Source organism: Rhinopithecus roxellana, chromosome 4 (genome assembly GCF_007565055.1).
Source record: "Rhinopithecus roxellana isolate Shanxi Qingling chromosome 4, ASM756505v1, whole genome shotgun sequence".
Classification (NCBI taxonomy): domain Eukaryota; kingdom Metazoa; phylum Chordata; class Mammalia; order Primates; family Cercopithecidae; genus Rhinopithecus; species Rhinopithecus roxellana.
The window spans coordinates 150,719,326-150,735,415 of NC_044552.1; positions in this window are offsets into that span (position 1 = coordinate 150,719,326).

Genomic DNA, 16,090 nt, shown 5'->3' on the forward strand with positions numbered 1-16,090 from the left:
TCTCAGATGTCTCCTAAGAGTCTGTAGCTTATGCTTTTGGATTTTTAAACAAGGTCAAAATGAAAGACCTTTTTAAAAGTCCCTTATCACCTACTCATCTCCTTTGCAATGTCAGCAAGGTCCGGTGTGATCCTTAAGGTCTTTGCTGTCCTGGGAGAACTCAGCAGCCTCCAGGCTCTAAACTTGGAGCTGCTCATTGCTACAGAGTCTCTGGGACATCGCAGGCGGAGCAGGTTGCAGATGTTCAGGCTCTGGACAAATGACTCGCTTTATGTAAATGTATAATCAATGAATGCATGAACTAGAATGGTGATGTTTAATTACAAGGTGGTAACAAAGGGCTATGATGGGATGTGGGTTTCCCTCACCAAGGGCACCCATTCCTGGTGTCAGGATTCTTGGGAAATCGAACTCTAAATACAAGGCCATCTGGAGCTACAGGATGGGAATGCAGGTGCCCAGAGCTTTCTGCAACTGTTGCATCCAGGCTGTGATGAAGCCTGCGGGGGGCATGTCCCTGCTCTCAGACACTCTGCCAAAGCCACTCCGCAGCCACCTCTCAGATCACTGCTCCATGCACGCAGTCAGCCTCAGCTCTTACATCTCCCTTTTCTGAGGCCCACACGGTGCTCCCTCTGCCTCTATGAGCAGAACCCTTCTTCAGATTGCTGGGCAATCACGGATCAGACCCTGGCTTTCCTCCCTTGTGCTTGGGTTTAAAGATAACCCTCTGGTTTCCCGCCTCGATCCTGGAAGTACTCTGGGCGCGTTAGCACCACATTCACAAATCATGGCGCGGGTGGGCCCTTCTCCTGCCTCACCTCCGCTCTGGGCCAGGCGGCGATGTTCCGGCTGTCTCGCCAGTGCCCTGAAGCCTGGATGCTTCTGCTTTCCACAGCTACATTCAGGGTCTCCTGCTCGCCGCGCAGCCGAATGGGAAGCTCGCTTTGTTGTTTGAAGATGCAGTGGCTTGAGAGTAAATCTCAAGCTTGTTCTCTGTGGAGCCCACAGCAGCCCACGGGCCTGGAGAGTGGGAAAAAGAGCTCCTCCTTCCCCACCGCTCCCCTGCCTGGCTGCTTTGTGACAAAGTTACCTTCCAGAAGCCTTTGGCTTAGCCAGTTAAGGAGCCGGAACACCTAGCTCAGGGCTCCTTACATGAGGCAGCAGTAAATTTTAGTTGGGGCTGATGAGTCTCTAGGGCTGTCATCACAAAGGACAGTGGCTGAGTGGCTGAGATCTCTGAAGCTGTTCGCTGTTCTCTCTCAGTCCTGGAGGCTGGAAGTCCAGGGTCAAGGTATTGGCAGGGCTGGTGTCCCCTGTGGACTCTCTCCTTGCTGTGTAGACAGCCATCTTCCTCTGTGTCCTCCTGTGGCCGTCGTCCCATGTGTCAGTGTCCTCCTCTCCTCTAATAATGACCAGTCATGATGGATTAGGGGACACGTATGACCTCACTGACCTGAATCACCTCCTTAAAGCCTCCGTCTCCAAATACAATCATGTTCTGGGGTGCGAGGGTTAGCCCTTGAATTTGGGAGGGAGACACATTCAGTCCGTCACAGATTCCAGACATAGACGTGCCTAGATGTGAATACCACTCTAATCCTCCACAAAAGGGAAGAAGAGAACCACTCCCGATATGACCTGCGTGACATTTCTGATCCTATTGAGAACAGAGGAGCCAGGTTGTGCCTTGGTCTAAAGGGGTCCAATCGCAGCCCTGCTGACACCTGCCAGTGCACAAGGAGGGGACGGGAGGCAGCCTCTGCCCTCACCAGTGAGGCTGAACCAAAGGTGCTTCACACGAAGCTGAGAAAGGCAGACCATGTCCTGGAAATGACCAGTCCCAAGTGTGGAGAGCTCCCCGGGGAGGGGGCTGGGCTGTGAGCTCTTGAGGGCCGCATGGAACTGTCCTGGTGTGGTCTAGGGAGCAGAGGATGCTCTCACGTGGGTGAAGGCATGGAGGATGGGCGTTTCTGTAGAGAGCTTTCTCCAGTCACCACGAGAAAAGACCTGCAGGGACCAGCGGGGACAGGAATGCTCTGTGAGCCAGCATGGAGCAGGTGAATGTACAAGATGCCCTTGGGGAAACGTAGCCCGACGTGGGATGGCGTCTGCATGAGACACTGAAAGAATAGTGGGAAGATTGCTGTGCTTGGAACGTGGTTCGTGACACAGTTTTAGTGTTTTGGTGGGAGGACTGCTGTGCTTGGGACGTGGTTCGTGACACAGTTTTGGTGGTTTGGTGGGAGGACTGCTGTGCTTGGGACGTGGTTCGGGACACAGCTTTGGTGGTTTGGTGGGAGGACTGCTGTGCTTGGGACGTGGTTCGGGACACAGCTTTGGTGGTTTGGTGGGAGGACTGCTGTGCTTGGGACGTGGTTCGGGACACAGCTTTGGTGGTTTGGTGGGAGGACTGCTGTGCTTGGGACGTGGTTCGGGACACAGTTTTGGTGGTTTGGTGGGAGGACTGCTGTGCTTGGGACGTGGTTCGGGACACAGTTTTGGTGGTTTGGTGGGAGGACTGCTGTGCTTGGGACGTGGTTCGGGACACAGTTTTGGTGGTTTGGTGGGAGGGCTGCTGTGCTTGGGACGTGGTTCGGGACACAGTTTTGGTGGTTTGGTGGGAGGGCTGCTGTGCTTGGGACGTGGTTCGGGACACAGTTTTGGTGGTTTGGTGGGAGGGCTGCTGTGCTTGGGACGTGGTTCGGGACACAGTTTTGGTGGTTTGGTGGGAGGGCTGCTGTGCTTGGGACGTGGTTTGGGACACAGTTTTGGTGGTTTGGTGGGAGGGCTGCTGTGCTTGGGACGTGGTTTGGGACACAGTTTTGGTGTTTTGGTGGGAGGGCTGCTGTGCTTGGGACGTGGTTTGGGACACAGTTTTGGTGTTTTGGTGGGAGGGCTGCTGTGCTTGGGACGTGGTTTGGGACACAGTTTTGGTGTTTTGGTGGGAGGGCTGCTGTGCTTGGGACGTGGTTTGCGACACAGTTTTGGTGTTTTGGTGGGAGGGCTGCTGTGCTTGGGACGTGGTTTGGGACACAGTTTTGGTGTTTTGGTGGGAGGGCTGCTGTGCTTGGGACGTGGTTTGGGACACAGTTTTGGTGTTTAGGTGGGAGGGCTGCTGTGTTTGGGACGTGGTTTGCGACACAGTTTTGGTGTTTAGGTGGGAGGGCTGCTGTGCTTGGGACGTGGTTTGCGACACAGTTTTGGTGTTTTGGTGGGAGGGCTGCTGTGCTTGGGACGTGGTTTGGGACACAGTTTTGGTGTTTTGGTGGGAGGGCTGCTGTGCTTGGGACGTGGTTTGCGACACAGTTTTGGTGTTTTGGTGGGAGGGCTGCTGTGCTTGGGACGTGGTTTGGGACACAGTTTTGGTGGTTTGGTGGGAGGGCTGCTGTGCTTGGGACGTGGTTTGTGACACAGTTTTGGTGGTTTGGTGGGAGGGCTGCTGTGCTTGGGACGTGGTTTGGGACACAGTTTTGGTGGTTTGGTGGGAGGGCTGCTGTGCTTGGGACGTGGTTTGCGACACAGTTTTGGTGGTTTGGTGGGAGGGCTGCTGGCTTGGGACGTGGTTTGCGACACAGTTTTGGTGGTTTGGTGGGAGGGCTGCTGTGCTTGGGACGTGGTTGGGACACAGTTTTGGTGTTTTGGTGGGAGGGCTGCTGTGCTTGGACGTGGTTGGGACAAGTTTGGTGTTGGGAGGACTGCTGTGCTTGGGACGTGGTGGACAGTTTTGGTGGTTTGGTGGGAGGGACTGCTGTGCTTGGGACGTGGTTTGGGACACAGTTTTGGTGGTTGGTGGGAGGACTGCTGTGCTTGGGACGTGGTTTGCGACACAGTTTTGGTGTTTTGGTGGGAGGGACTGCTGTGCTTGGGACGTGGTTTGGGACACAGTTTTGGTGTTTGGTGGGAGGGCTGCTGTGCTTGGGACGTGGTTTGGGACACAGTTTTGGTGGTTTGGTGGGAGGGCTGCTGTGCTTGGGACGTGGTTTGTGACACAGTTTTGGTGGTTTGGTGGGAGGGCTGCTGTGCTTGGGACGTGGTTTGGGACACAGTTTTGGTGGTTTGGTGGGAGGGCTGCTGTGCTTGGGACGTGGTTTGCGACACAGTTTTGGTGGTTTGGTGGGAGGGCTGCTGTGCTTGGGACGTGGTTTGCGACACAGTTTTGGTGGTTTGGTGGGAGGGCTGCTGTGCTTGGGACGTGGTTTGGGACACAGTTTTGGTGTTTTGGTGGGAGGGCTGCTGTGCTTGGGACGTGGTTTGGGACACAGTTTTGGTGGTTTGCTGGGAGGACTGCTGTGCTTGGGACGTGGTTTGGGACACAGTTTTGGTGGTTTGGTGGGAGGACTGCTGTGCTTGGGACGTGGTTTGCGACACAGTTTTGGTGGTTTGGTGGGAGGACTGCTGTGCTTGGGACGTGGTTTGGGACACAGTTTTGGTGTTTTGGTGGGAGGGCTGCTGTGCTTGGGACGTGGTTTGGGACACAGTTTTGGTGTTTAGGTGGGAGGGCTGCTGTGCTTGGGACGTGGTTTGCGACACAGTTTTGGTGTTTTGGTGGGAGGACTGCTGTGCTTGGGACGTGGTTTGCGACACAGTTTTGGTGTTTTGGTGGGAGGACTGCTGTGCTTGGGACGTGGTTTGGGACACAGTTTTGGTGGTTTGGTGGGAGGACTGCTGTGCTTGGGACGTGGTTTGGGACACAGTTTTGGTGGTTTTCCCTCCAAATCTCATGTTGACATTTGAACCCTAGTGTCGGAGGCGGGGCCCGATAGAAGGTGTTTGGGTCACCGGGGCAGATCCCCTGAGCGGCTTGGTGCCTGTCCTTGTAGTGATGAATGAGTTCACACTTTATTAGTTCCCGTGAGAACTGATTGTTAAGAAGAGCCTGGCACCTCCTCCCTGTCTCTTGTTTCCTCTCTCACCACGTGATCTGCACACGCCAACTCCCCCTCCTCTTCCACCGTGAGTGGAAGCTCCCTGAGGCCTCCCCAGAAGCTGATACTGGCACCATGAGCCTGGTGCAGCCGTAGACACAGCAGCCAAAAAAACCTCTTTTCTTTATAAGTTTCCCTGCAGCCTCAGGTGTTCCTTTACAGCAACACTAAGGGACTAAGACAAGGATGAGCACCATGAGCTCCATGCCCAACCCGAGAGATGGACCAGCATGACCAAGACCTATGGAGCCTGCGGATGTCCCCCAGGAGAGCCCTCCATCCATCCTGAACTGTGCTGCTTTTCTGTGTGGTCTTCTCGGTGTGTGCATCGTTGCTTTGCCTGGTTTTGATAAGGCGATGCTTGGGGTGCCAGGGGACAGCCCAGCAGCATTGACCATCCTGGGATGACGCCCCTCCCTCCCTCTGCTCTACCTGGAACTGTTCACAAGTTTGGAAGCGCCGTATAACCACTGCTCATTCCACCTTTTCCTTCCAGCCTGGAGATTTTATTTTAGTCATTCCATAGTGTCTTTCTGTAGCTAGACAGGCGGGACCAACTAGGGACAAATCCTCCAGGCTGCGATTTCAGAAATGATTCTCAGATCTATAAAAACGTGAGGCACAAAGAGAGAAGTCAGTGTGCATCTCGGGGAGTGGGGGGCAGCCTGGAAGCATCAGTCACAGGGACAGAAACTGGAAAGCGACCATGAGTGTTAAAGGCAGCAGAGCCGGGAAGGCTGCCTTCTGCTGTGTCCCCAGCAGCTCACATGCGTCACCCTCCCGAGCACCTCTGCTGGGGAGAAAGGAGCAATCGACTGCATTGAATTATCAAGTACAAATTGAGCACAGGGGTCCATTTATCCAACAGAGGTGAACTGCTTAGCATTTAACTAGACAGAGGCTTTGGTTATCACATAAAAGCAGGATCTGGAATCCTCATCTGAAGCAGCAATGTCCATGCATTTCTCCAACAGGTGCAAAGCGGAGTCCCCATCTGTCTCATTCTATAATTGCTTCTCTTCTTTTCCCTCTCTCCCTCCCTACTGCCTTCTTCCTTCCTTTTCCTTTCTGAAAATAGAAAGACTGGCCACATATGGGATGGGGGAATTTTCAGATAGTTACATACTGAATTTTGAGCCACTATGGATTTCTTACCATACTATTTTGCAGTCCTTTGTAGGGATGGCACTAGTCTCATTATTTTAAAAATATCTTTCTTTCTAATTATATACACCTAAAACAATTAAGGATTGTTATTATGTCTTCCCAGTATTGCAATAATAGTGGGACAGTCGAGCTGGGAGGCTGAGGGTCACAGTTGCGGAGATTTGTCACTGTAATTCTTTTTGCACCTTTTGAATTTTGTTCAAAGTCAATGCATTACCACAAGCCTTAGTCACTTGTTTGCTGCATAACACACAACGTCAGGCTCACACATAACACACAACCTCAGACTCACAGCGGCTGGTGACAATTGGCCCTTCTCTTTCTCACCTGGCTCAGTGGGTTGACAGGAGAGTGTGCCCTCAGGCTGTGGGTTAGTGGCCCCAGAACCCAGGCTGGACTCAGGTTTCTCCATGTCTTGCCCAGACCCACCTGGAAGGAACAGCAGCTGTCTGGGGTGTGACCTCCTGGCTCCTGGTGGTGTGCTCAACAACAGGAAAGGTTGACCTGCTCGTGCTGGCTCGTTTCTGGCCCTCTCCTCTCAGGCCATCATAGTCCATTGGCCAAACATTAGGAGTTGGGGGTTACACTCCCCACGCTTGTAATTGCAGGCCCCCTAGCAGAGGGAGGACATGGAGAGGGGAGGTGTGTGAGCCACTCCACCATGCGCAGTAAAATGAAAGAGCACAGATGTGGGCGGCAAGTCACCCAGGTGCCGAGGCAAGAGACCGAGGGCACAAGCTGTTCCAGTGTAACAAAATATATAAGATAAGAATTATACTAGATATAGATCATAGATATCGTTATATATGAATATCATTAATCATTAGTTTGTAGCAATTACTCTTTATTCCAATATTACAATAATCCTTGCTCTACAATCATAACCTAGGAAAAACCAGGCCATACAGAGACAGGAGCTGAAAGGACACAGTGAGAAGTGACCAGAACATCAGAGTGCGAGCCCTCTGTTATGCCGGGACAGGGCCACTAGAGGGCTCCTTAGTCTAGCGGTAACGCCAGCGTTTGGGAAGACGCCCGTTACCAAGCAGACCATGGTCTAGCGGTAGCGTCAGTGCCAAGGAAAAGCACCGCTACTTAGCAGATGGGGAAAGGGAGTCTCCCTTTCCCCGGGGGAGTTCAGAGAAGACTCTGCTCCACCACCTCTTGTGGAGGCCCTGACATCAGTCAGGCCCACCCGCAGTTCTCCAGAGGCCTAACCATCTCTCTGTGATGCTGTGCTTCAGCGGTCACACTCCTGTTTCACTTTCATGTTGCCACCCTGTACAACTGGCTTTGCCTTCTAGATAGCAGTAGCAGAATTAGTGAAAGTATTAAAGTCTTTGATCTTTCTGAAAAGAGCATAGAAGAAATAATGACATAAGCTGTCCTCTCTCTTTCCGCCTCAGCTACCTAACAAGGAAGACAGCCCCCTGTCCAGTGGACATGTGACTCACGTGACCTTATCAATCACTGGAGATGACTCACACTCTTTACCCTGCCCTTTTGCTTTGTATCCAACAAATAACAGCACAGCCAGGCATTCAGGGCCACTACCGGTCTCCACGCCTTGGTGGTAGTGGTCCCCCGGGCCCAGCTGTCTTTTCTTTTATCTCTTTGTCTTGTGTCTTTATTTCTATGATCTCTCATCTCCGCACATGGGGAGAAAACCAACTGGCCCTGTAGGGCTGGCCCCTACACACAGAAGTCAATAAAAAGCTTAAACAATTAGGGGTAATCTGGCTGCAAAGTTAATAATGTCTCCTCACCTTCTCACCGCGCTCCCAGGCCAGCCCTCACCGATGGTGCCAGAATGCCAGTGACTTAGAATTGATAAATGCACCTCTGGTTCCTCCTTCTCGAGAAGGAAACCCATACTCAACTAAGCCTCGCTTCCCTCTTCCCGTCTCCATCCCTGATGGGTCCGTGAATCTCCCTCTCTCTCCCACGAGGATGCAGCAAAACTGAGGACCGGGAAGTTCCCAAGAGAAATGCTCACATGAGGGAAAGTCTGCAGCGAGGCTGTGGTGAGGAGTCCCCCACAGGCAGGGGTGTCTCTCGGAACAGAGAGCCCTGGCATGTCCCTGGGACAGAGAGCACAGACTCTGGGGACCGGAGGTGGACTCCAGGCAGAGCCAGCATGTTGGAGGGGAAGTGAGTAAGTGCTGCAGTGAGGGCAGCCGACTGTGGCTCCATGTGTGCAGAGTCCTCTGGCTGCTGGCTGCAGCCTTCCTGAGCCCGCCACGTGCGCCACTTTTCATAAAGCACAGCCCCGCCTGGTCACACTGGGTAAACACAGCTTCCTGCCACCTCCTGCCAATCACCCCCAACACGTATTTCATTAGCTAAAGGTCGGGAAGTGATGCTCACTAAACACTTTACAGCAGCAATTTGGAGGAAGGCATGAGGGCTGCTTTTTTCCAGACTCTTCTTTTGAAAACTCGTGTGTGTTTTTGTACCTGATTTTAGTGCAGTCCCACCCTGACTCATTAGCGAAGGAAAAGGCGTCAATCCTATAACTTTCTGCTTGCTGACGGCAGGAAATCCTGTCTCTCAAGTCAGATTTTTGCATGCTGTGGGAAACATGATGCAGTAGGCGAAATTTTCTTTTCTTCCCGACTTCCTGGATCATAGGAATCAGGTAACTGCCTGAAAAACAGCCACAGCCTGGCGCTGCTGGACTTCAATGTTCCCCCAGGCTGGAGTCTGCCTGAGCGCATCTCCGATCAGCTCCCAGGTGGTGCTGTGTATGGAGCGGGGCCGTCTGTGTCTCTGGAGCCTCTGGAGCATGTCTCCTGACCCCTGGAAAATAGCTCCCCACGTGCAGCATCTGCAGGCACTGGGTCCGGCACAGGTTTCTGAGCTCCAGGCTACACAGAGTGCATCAGAGCACCCCGTGTGGAGCAGACAAATCTGCATCTGGAACAGGCTCCAAACACAACCCACATCCCGACCCCAGGCACAGGGTTAGAGCCCAGTTGAGCTGGGCAAGATCAGTTATTCGTGGCCTTCGGAATTCATGTTTGTAAAATGCGGGACCTACGTCTCGGAGGGGTGACAGGAGCAGTGTTTGGAGCAGAGCACAGGGCCCGTGCCCATCAGGCGTTATTGCTGTGAGCTGCCTTTATTCGTGCTCAAGTTATTGAATATGAACAAGTTTAGTGTCAAAAACAAGAAATCCAACACCGTGATACAGGACTCATTGGATGTGGGCGTCCCTCCCTCCTCTCCACTGGCCCCGGTGACAGTTGATGCCTGACCTTACCCCTCCGTTCGATGTGTAAAAGCACAAAAGTAGATTCCTTAATTGTGTCAATGCCCCAGAACGGAAGGAGATGGTGCTGCAGGTTGTTCTTGTGTTTCTCAGAGGGCAGCAACCAGATAGAATCGGGCAGAAGGGATTTCATCTAGTGCTTGATGGAAATAACAGCCCCACATGGCTTGTCATACACATGAAATGCAGAGAAATACGCAGCATTCTAGAGTGTCCTGCAGGCTGTCGCATGGGTCCCCTATCCACTCCTATCAACTGGCTGATGGATCGTGGTCCCTGCCGATACAGGAACTGAGCTCAGAGAGAGGCCGTGTCTTCTGCAAGACTCCCGGCCAATGAGAGGGACCCAGGCCTGAGCACAGGTTTCTGAACCAGAGTACCGCCTCTCACCTCCTCAAACCTCCCCGATTCCCTTCCCACCGAGTTATAATTGAGTGATTATGTACCTGGATTGTGGTCTTCCAAAGGCACTTATGTGATTGCCTATTCCTCTTCGATTTCTCACCAGTTAGCCTGTAAAGTCTGCCCCGTGGAGAGAGCATTCTTCAGATTTTAATAGAAAGACATCAGCATTGCCATGAAAAGATGAAGACCATGAACATAATTATTTAGTAGGATAATAAACGGAATCTGGACAGAGTTGTGCTGAGCAGCTATGAATTGCATCAGCATATCACAGACTGGCAGCAACTCACTGCACAGACCGTCCAGGCCACAGGCTCGGGCTCCCCCAACACCCCACTTCCCATGGGCATTTTCCCTACTGGGCACTAACATCAGATGGGTTCACACTCGTGAAAGACACTCAGTGCCACGAAACAGGTGTCTGCAGGGCTGGTGCGACACAGGGACTCCGTGGTGTGGTGTGTGTGGCTGGTCGGTGTATTAGCAAGGATGGGGACACGGGTGTCCAGTAAGGACTGCTTGAACGAAGGTCCATGATTCACAAAACAGGAACAGTGCTGACCGCCTGCCCTCCTTTATCCCAGGAAGAACTCCAACTGACATCGTTACAAACAGCATGGAATCCAAACCTTATCCTCATCACACCTTAAATAACATATTTGTACAGCACTTTATAATTTTTAAGTCACCTTGGCATATAAACATATATTTATTTTACATAAACACGTGTGCATATGAAGAGGATATGTGTGTGTGTTCACAAAAGTCATGTCTATAGGACGTGGGGCAGGTTTTGGCAAAGCCCCCTGGAGAAGGGCCTAGGTGTGAGTCCTGGAACAACTCCCAGGTCAGCTACTTGTCTTCAGGTCTGACCATGAACCCAGCTTCCCACGTCCCCACCCTAAATGGTGTCAGGGACCCTGAGAACACCAAGGCAGTATGGGGCTTTCCCAGCGGCGAACCCGTTCCTAACTCAGAGCTCTGCACCCAGGGCCTTTGGGCGTCTGTGTGCCTGCTGTGGATGGGAGACCCTGCCCCTGCATCTCCCATGGAGAGGGTACGTAGCTTTTGGCAGACCACAAGACCCTGGAAGTGAAGGACACCCCTCCTTTATTTAGTCTGAAAGTTCTGTTTGCCTCACTAGAATTCTGCGTCATAAGAACCCCCAGACTTGTATGGTCCCACTGTGATGGCTGGATCTCAGCTCCCCACGCCTCCTCTGAGGGTCAGGTGTCCTTTACCCCCGGCCCCTCTGAGGCAGTCAGGGCAGGTGTCCTTATTCCCTTTGTATCTGACTCCTCCAACAACCCTCAGGGTTAATGATTCACTAGAAAGATTCACAGAACCTTACCATTTATTACAGCAAAAGGACACAGATTAAAATCTGCAAGGGAAAATGTGCTTGGGACAGAGTCTAGGAGAGACCAGCTGTGAGTTGCCCGCTATCCTGTCCTAGGGAGCCACCGATGCACTTAATTCTCACAGCAATGACTGTGCCAGTGTGCACACAGCACCACCTGCCAGGGAGCCTCCGAGCCTTGGGATCCAGGGCTTCTCCTGGGAGGGAGTCACATAGGCCTGAATCATCCCACTGACTAATCCTAGTCACCCAGTCCAGCTCTACCATAGGTCAAACTGACGTAGTGTGGCTCTAGGCTCCACATAAATCACTGTTAACAGGAACTCCATGAACTCCTGGCCATGGCTGGAGGCTGCTTGTAAGCAAAGACACTCTTATCAAGCAAGATAATCCAAAGGCTCAAAGGGTATCCTCTGGGAAGAAGGACAGGGCCAGGCCTTTCTTTGAATGTGCAGGGTTTGGACACCCCAAGCCTGCTGAGTCAACCCTTTACTGCACATCCTTGTGCAAATGAGAAGGCACACTAGGAAGTGTAATCGGCTTCCCTCAATAACACAGTTCTTGAGGCCAGTGAACAATAGGGCCATAGATACTCCCAATGCATATGTAGGAAGGGTGCAATGTAGGATGCCTTGAGGTTTTCCATAAGCATTGCTGAATACTCTTAAAATCCAGAGACCTGTGTCAGCTGGGGCGTTGTTTCCCCAGGCTAGATAAAGGCTGGCACAGCCAAACTTGCTGGCTACCTCTTAACACAGCCTGGGCCCATGTGAGCACAGTTCTAAAACAAAGACGTACAAACCACTCTTTTGTAGTAGAGGAGACTACTAAGAAAGTAAAATGTAAACGACCGTATTGGCATTTTCAGTTTCTGTTGCGAATCTAGCAGTTCCCACAATGGGAGGCCACTACACACCTGTGCAGGGCAGGGCTGATCCTTCACACCTAGAGAACTGAACCAGGTGCCAGTGGGAACCGGGTGGACAGGGACGGCAGCCTCACCAGGGACTTTAGAATTCTGAGAAGCCCATCAGGCCAAAGGAAGGGAGTCCCGGTCCCCAGGCCTCATGTGGGGCCGTGGTCAAGGCATACCCTGAGCTCAAGGGTGAGGGGTGCAGACTTTGGGATTGAAAGTGCCTGGATTTCAATCCCTCCTGCTCCACTCCCAAGCTGCACAGCCCCGTGACACGGCTTGCCCTCTTACAGTCATAGCTTTCATCTCTAAAGTGAGTGTAATAATAAATAATATCTGTGTCGTTTTTCTGAGACATAAATGAAGTAGACTGCACGCCAATGTGGAAGACAGCCGTGCTGGGAGGGTTGTTTGCCTTCAGCCAGCCCTACGCAGCCCCTTGGATCCAGGCCTCAGCAGCATAAGACCAAGGCCCTGAGTGCTCACAGGAGACTGTCCAGCCAGCCTCAGGTCTGTTGGGCAGCTGCCCAGGCTCAGACAGGGCGTAGCTGCTCGGGCAGTGAGGACGGGTGGATAGAGCTTTGCCCCAGACACAGATACAGTGAAGACCTGGGTTACCATGAAACATCTACTGAGGGGCAGGTCACAGGGCCCCCGGGGACTGAGCTCTTCCCTGGTGCAGGCCCTGGAACTGGTGTCCATCGACGATTATGGGGCACACCCCCTGGGAGGTGGAGAATTAGCCCCGCTCAGTCATGCTCCTGTGTGCATGGTGCGTGTGACTTCCTTTTAAAGAGAGCAGAGTGCGGAGGGGAAGCTTGGCAGGCATGACCTCCACCTGGTGGACAAGGTCAGCATGGCCAGTGACAAGTCGCATAGACAGCACTGCCTTTGACTGCATGTGACGGGAATAGAGCTCATTTCTGGGGTCCTCTTCCCCGAAACCCACAGCCCCACTCTGATCTTGAGAAAAAACATCAGACAAAACCCTCCTCCAAACAGCCAAGGTCATCAGAAACCGGGAACATCCTAGAAATGGTCATGGCCAAGAGGAGCCCAAGAAGACGTGTCACCAGGCGTTGTGTGCGAGCTTGGACAGCACCCTGGGACAGAAAAAGGACATTGGGCAAAAACCAAGGAAATCCGAATCCAGTGTGGACTTCAGTTAATATCAGTGTGTAAATATGAGCTCAACAGCCACTAGTGTTTTATACAAATAAGCTGTTAGCAGGGAAGCTGAGAGCGTAGGGAATGCAGGAACTGGGTTACTCCTGTGACTTTTCCGTCATCTAAAACAGGAACTTCATTTCGAAAGCTTGCTGAGCAGATGCCAGGCGATAACAGTGCAAACTGACAGCAGCCCGGGCTGGGACAGTCTCAGGGTGTCGGGGTGGGAAGTCTCAGCCAGGAGGCCGGGTTGGGCCTCCTGACATGAGGCTCTGGACACAGCGTTTGCTCCTGAGACCACTCAGATTTTATTTTTTACAGATTTTGCCACTTTCCGGGTGGTTGCTTTTTGTCCTCCTGAGCTTGGGCCTCACTCCTCGAGACCCCTGGCCCAGAACCCTAATCGGCTCAGGAACAGGCTTCTGGCAGATAGATGAGCCTGGAGGCCATGGGGCGAGAGATGCAGTGAGCAATTTAGTACCATAAGCACAGTACAATGCATATCCGTTCAGCCACGCCTTTGTTTATTTCATTTGCTTTGCTTTATGAATGATTTCGAGAACTGGAATTGTGTGCAAGGTTCTAGAAGAATTTTTTGTACGTGTTTGATTTTAATTTTCTCTGTTTGCTTTTAAATAATTAAAAGTAAAGTCAATCAAGAACATTTTACATTCCTTTTGTTTTCTTTCTACACTTGCTAGGCCAGGAATTGAGGAAAGAAAACAGTACTTTGGAAGAATTTGCTGAAGAACAACTTAAAGTAGATTTTTCAACAATAGAAAATTGCATGCAGCGACTCAGGGCACAGGTGCAGCTCCTTGGTGTAGACGGGCTATGGGGTCACTTTGTCCACCAGTGGGGAATATGTTTGTATCCTGTACAAAGTGTGGTCCTGTCACCTTGTCAGTGGCCTGAAGAGTTGTGGCATGAAGAGGGATGTTTTAAATTCTAATTGAAACTGACTTCCTGTGAGCCTGGGTTCCGAGAGGTGTTGCCTGATTTCCATCCAGCTCGAGGCCCTTGGATCCTGCATTTTTGGGACAGGCCCTCATTTCTGTTTCTCTGGCTCACGGCTGGCGTTTCTTCCCCAAGCTGTGACACTTGATGAGTCAGGCCCGTGCATGGTTAAGTGGTGGGTTCCCACAGGGGTCAGGAGGAGCCCCAGGGCTTGGAGGTCAGGACAATTTTTAAAGACAATCAGATTTTATCAATCAAATATTCATTTTCACTATCTACAGTCATACAAGAACTGAAATGACACTCGCACGTAAGTCCCCACAGTTTGGGAGGCTCAGGGAGAAGGAGACTCTGAGTTGATACTCAGATGGCAGAGAGTGACGTCTGGGGGAGGAGGGTCTGCCCCTAATACGGCCAACTCCCACAATAGAGAGCTTCACTATGACAGAGGAAAGGAGAGGAGAAGAGGAGCTGGTGCTCACAGAGGACCTCACCTGAGATCTTCCATGGGGTGGGGGAGTCAAGAGAGCATTTTAATTTTTGCCCTAAAATACAGCATCTTGGCTACAGTAAACTAGACATTCTCCAGTACTGGAATCCTTGTCTTGTCCCTCTCTCCTTGTAACTCCAATAACCTGATCTAACTTCTTCCCCTCGACTATCAAACTTGTGCAATGAGCTCTGACTCTATCTTCAGTATCCCGCTTGTAGCTTAGCTTTGAGCCCACAGTTTCCGATGCCTCCTGCATTAGGGCACCTGGTCAGCCATGCTGCAGACCCAGTGCGACCAAGAGGAGACTCTCCCCTCTGCGGCCCTCTCCTCTGTGCAGCCACTCAGCCTCCTCCTTCCTCTCTGGCTGGAAATGTGAGACCCATCCTGGCCCAGGTGCTCCTTCATCATCAGAGCCTCATCGATCTCCGGAACCTCCATTTCTGTCCGCACAGAGTTGGTAGTGGTGGCTCTTTCTTCATATTTCTGTTGCTTACTGTCTGTCACATTTTCCTGAAGTGTCACTCTTGGCACCTCGTCAGAGTAACTTGAGCACTTGTTAAAAATTCACATTCTCAGCCCAGAACTATTGAATCAGAATTTATGTGGGTAAGGCCTAGAAATGTACATTCAAAAAGAGTTTCTTCTGTAACAAATTACCAAAACTTAGTGGTTTAAAACAACGATCATGTGTTCTCGTATAGTTCTGTGTGTCAGAATCCTGGCTGAGTCTCATGGAGCTACAGACCAGGCCTTGGCAGGCTCGTTCGTTCCAGAGGCTGGAAGTGGGCTCTGCTTTCTTGCCCTTTCTGGGGCTGAGGGCTCCTCGGCTCCTGGTCCCTTCCTCTCTTCAGGCAGGAGTGGAGCCTCTTCAAACCTCTCTGCACCCTCTCTTTCTTTCTCTCTCTCTCTTTCTCTTTTTCTTTCTTTCTTTCTTTCTTTTTCTTTCTTTTCTGTCCTTCTTTTTTCCTTTCTTTCTTTCTCTTTCTCTTTTCTTCTTTCTTTCCCATTCTTCCTTCCTTCCTTTTTTCCTTCTTCTTTCTTTCTTTCTTTCTTTTTCTTTCTTTCTTTCTTTCTTTCTTTCTTTCTTTCTTTCTTTCTTTCTTTCTTTCTTTCTTTCTTTTTCTTCTTTTTATCTCTTTTCCTTCCTTCCTTCCTTCCTTCCTTCCTTCCTTCCTTCCTTCCTTCCTTCCTTATTTCTTTGTTGAGACAGGGTCTCACTCACTCACCTAGGCTGGAGTCCAGTGCCACAATCTCAGCTCACTGCAGCCCCTGACTCCTGGGCTCAAGTGATCCTCCCACTCCAGCCTCCTGAGTAGCTGGGACTATAGGAGTGCACCACCACACCAGGCTAATTTTTGCATTTTTAGTAAAGACAGGGTTTCACCATGTTGGCCAGGCTAGTCTTAAACTCCTGGCCTCAAGTGATCCC